Below are 4,325 nucleotides of genomic sequence, written 5' to 3'. Positions count from 1 at the left end.
CGCTATGGTATTAATATTCATTCATTCTCTATCGTATTTATTGAGCATTTACTGTGTGGACAGCACCATACTGAGCACTTTGAAGAGTACAATGATAAACAGTAACATTTCCTGAAAACAACGAGCTTACAGTCTAGAGTTGGGGAGGTAGACAGAAATACAAATAAATAAAATTACAGATATATACCTAAGTGTTGTGGGGCTGGGGTGGTGGGAGAGTGAAAGAAGCAGGTCAGGGTGACACAGAGGGAGTGGGAGATGAGGAAAAGTAGGGATTAGTCTGGGAAGGCCTCTTGGAGGAGATGTGCCTTCAATAAGTCTTTGAAGTAGGGGAAAGTAATTGTCTGCTGGATTTGAGGAAGGAGGGCATTCCAGGCCAGAGGTAAGGCTTGGGAGAGGGGTCAGCACAAGACAGGTGAAATCTTGGCACAGTGAAGGTTAGTGCTACAGGAGCAAAGTGTGTGGGCTAGGTTGTAGAAAGAGAAGCGAGGTGAGATAGAAAGGGGCAAGGTGGTGTAGTGCTTTAAAGCCAATGAAGAGGAGTTTTTGTTTGATGCCAAGGTGGATGGGCAACCATTAAGAGTTTTTTTGAGGAGTGGGGTGACACACCTTGATGTATCTGCAGAAAAATGATCTAGGCAGCAGAGTGAAGTATGGACTGGAGTGGGAAGAGACAGGAAACTGGGAGGTGGTAAGCAAGGAGGCTGCTGCAGTAAATCCAGCCGGGATAGGATAAGTGATTGTTATAACATAGTAGCAGTTTGGATGGAGAGGAAAGGGTGGAATTTAAGCTATGCTGTGAAGGAAGAACAGGATTTAGTGATGGATTGAATATGTGGTTTGAATGACAGAGAGGAGTCAAGGATAACACCAAGGCTATGGGCTTGTGAGACAGGAAGGATGGTAGTACCATCTACAGTGATGGGAAAGTCGGGGGAGGGCAGGGTTTGGGTGGGAAGATAAGGAGCTCTGTTTTGGACATGTTAAAATTGAGGTGACAGGAAGACATCCAAATAGAGATGTCTTGAAGGCAGGAGGAGATGTGAGACTAGAGAGAGGGAAAGAGATTAGGACTGGAGATGTAGATTTGGGTATCATCTACAAAGAGGTGGTAGTCAAAACCACGGAAACGGATGAGTTCTCCAAGGGAGTGGATGTAGATGGGGACAGTTAGGGGGTGGGGGGGCAGAGGAGCAGCCAGTGAAGGACACTGAAAATCAATTACCAGAGACTAAAGAGGAGAATCAGAAGAGGACAGAGTCAGTGAAGCTGAAGTTGGATAATGTTTCCAGGACAAGGGGGTGGTCCACAGTGTCAGAGGCAGCTGAAGGGTCGAGGAGAATTAGGATGGAATAGAAGCCGTTGGATTTGGCAAGGAGGAGATCACTGGTGACCTTTGAGAGGGTGATTTCTGTGGAGTGAAGAGGACAGAAGCAAGATTGGAGGGAGTCCAGGAGAAAATTGGAGGATAGGAATTTGAGACAGTGGATGTAGGCAACTCACTCAAGGAATTTGGAGAGGAATGGTAGGCGGGAGATGGGGCAATAACTGGAGGGAGCCAGGGGGTGAAGGAAGGATATATTTTTTTTTAAGATAGGAATGACATGGTCATGTTTGAAAGCACTGGGGAAGAAGCCATTGATGAATGAAGAGTTGAAGATAGCTGATAGGGACAGAAGAAAGGAGGGGGCACGAGTTTTGACAAGATGAGAAGGATGTGCAGGTGGAGGGGGTGGCTTTGGGGAGGAGGTAGATCTCCTCTAGATACACTGCTTGAAAGGATGGGAGAGTTGAAGAGGGGGCCGGAATGGGGAGGGCCTGAGGACTGCAATAGCAATTTGCAATAACAGGATCTTGTTTTCACTGAAGCAAACCCAATTGTTTTAAAAGCTCACGTGGCCTAGTGGATGAAATATGGGCCTGGGAGCCAGAGAACCTGGTTTCTAATCCCGACCTACTCTGTGACTTTGGACAAGTCACTTAATGTCTCTGCCACAATTTCCTCAGCTACAAAATGGGGATTCAGTACTTGTCCTCCCTCTTACGAAGACTGTGAGCCCAATATGAGATAGGGATTGTATTCTACCTGATTAACTTGTATATACTCAGCCCTTGACATAGTAAACACTTATATACCATTAAAAAAAAATGACACTAGGGTTTGGCCTCCCAGTGAGGGCAAAAGAAAATGGTAATAGAATCCAAAAGCAGGACCTTAATTCCAGCTGGACTGCAGGTCAGAAGCAGTAATTTACATGGCTGGTTCGTGGGGAGAGTCCTATAATAATGAAGGTATTTGTAAAGTACTTACTAAGTGCCAAGCATTGTTCTAAGCACTGCACTTGATGAAAGGAACAAATTTGAAATAAAAAAACCTGATCAATGGAGGGAGGAACTGGCTTTTGGTATTAAACTGAGTATTCTGGAGAAAAGTTCAGTATCATCCCAGGAAATGTTAAGAGTTGAACAGATAGAATCAATCCAATAACTGACTCAGTGGGGGAGAAGCAGCATGACTTAGTGGCTAGAGCATGGGCTTGGGTGTCAGATCTGGATTCTAACCCCAGCTCTTCCACTTGTCTACTGCATGACCTTGTTCAAATCGCTTAAATTACCTGGGCTTCAGTTACCTCATCTGTAAAATGGGATTCCCTCTCTCAGGATGGCACCTGGAGAGTTTTCAGTACTCTACCAGTCTCGGCTATGAGAGGGAGAGTCAAGCAGAGGAATACCCATTCCATTCCTAGCTTGGGCAATGGCTAGCAAGTGGAAGGCAATCTGCTACAAGTCAAAACTCACCTATGCTGGGCAGCAGCAGCACAGGAGAGAGTCGAGGGCAGAGACGAGGGCAGAGATTCAAGTTGACTGTGCAGGGAAAGGCAATGTTAACCACTTCTTCATTTTTACCAAGAAAACTCAATGGATTCACTACCAGAATGACTGCGGATAGAGAGTGGGGCGTTCTGGGAGAGAGGTGTCCATGGAGTTGCTATGGGTTGAAAATGACTCAACAGCATAAGACAAAATGGGGATTAATACTTTGATCCCCATGTGGAACAGGGACAGTATCCAATCTTATTAGCTTAATACAGTGTCTGGCACATAGTAAGTGCTTAAATATCATAAAAAAGCGAGTTAGGTCTCTTTTTGGGCATGTAGTTGCAGGGTGGGGGGTGCTGGCCTCAAGGGTACCGCTGATGCCTCAAATGAGAGAGATGGAGAGATACGCATAAAATCAAGTAAAAGAAAAATAAATGCAAAGACAATGACAGAATGAGAGATAGAGAGAGGAGACCAGGATTTCTATGTAAGAGTTCATTCATTCAATCATATTTTGTCATTGTCCTCTATACTGTAAGCTACTCATTCATTCAGTCGTATTTATTGAGTGCTTATTGTATGCAAAGCACTACTAAGCCCCTCATGGGCAAAGATAATTACCAATTCTGTTGTACTATCCCAACAGTTCAGTACAGTGCTCTGCACATAATAAGTACTCCATAAACTCAATTGTTTGAATGACTTCTGGGAAACTTTCCCATCTCTCTCTGTTACTTCTGATGATACAAGGATGACTTAGCCTCCCTGAGCCCCTCAGCAACATTTCCTCTACCAACAGAGACAAGCAATCATTTGTTTCATCCCAGATGGCGTACTATCATACCAAAAAAGACAACCTCCTTTCCTGTGTCACATCCACTAGCATATAACATTTTTTTCATTAGGTATCGGGAGAGACAGTCAGTCAAACTTTTCCCAAGTGCTTCTTACCATCAGTTGAGTTGCATAACATTACCACCACAGATGTCTGTTTTGTCTCAGTGGATTTTCTGAGAAGGAAAGAGGTTATTAATCAGGCTCTGTAGCCTTACCTGCATTTGTTTTGACACTATTCAGTGCTGGTCTAAGTGAGGGGACACTATAGGGATAGGGAACGGAGCTCTGCCTCAGTCTGATCAAGTAGGGGCTATCTGGGGTCTGACAAATCTCTCCTCATCTTTTTCTCTTCTTCCACCACTCTGGTCTAGGGATCTCTAGGCATTTCACAAATTTTATGACTTCTGGACATCCCAGTTTCCTGGAGAAGTCACCAAACTGTGTCTGTCCACCCTACCTCTTCCCAGATGCTTTCCCAGAACATGTGTGTGTGTAATTGTGTGGATTTATTAATGATAATAATAATAATAATAATAGTGATATCTAAGTTTACTATGTGCCAGGCACTGTACTAAGCTTTGGGGGCGGGGAAACAAGCAAATCAGTTGGACGCAGTCTTTGTCCCACATGAAGCTCCCAGTCTCAATCCCCAGTTTATAGATGAGGTA

At 44.4% G+C, this 4,325-nt stretch overlaps 1 non-coding gene across 1 annotated transcript; it reads left to right on the top strand.

The window, feature by feature from the left end:
- The first annotated feature begins 2,651 nt into the window (after window positions 1-2,651).
- LOC119945618 lies at window positions 2,652-2,789 on the top strand. The gene has a single exon (XR_005456278.1). It is a non-coding gene; the product is annotated as a small nucleolar RNA SNORA7 (small nucleolar RNA).
- Window positions 2,790-4,325: the final 1,536 nt, after the last annotated feature.

This window comes from Tachyglossus aculeatus, chromosome 25, assembly GCF_015852505.1.
Source record: "Tachyglossus aculeatus isolate mTacAcu1 chromosome 25, mTacAcu1.pri, whole genome shotgun sequence".
NCBI classification, from domain to species: Eukaryota; Metazoa; Chordata; class Mammalia; order Monotremata; family Tachyglossidae; genus Tachyglossus; species Tachyglossus aculeatus.
The sequence above is the reverse complement of the archived record's forward strand: the minus strand, read 5'-3'. Positions and strand labels throughout refer to the sequence as shown.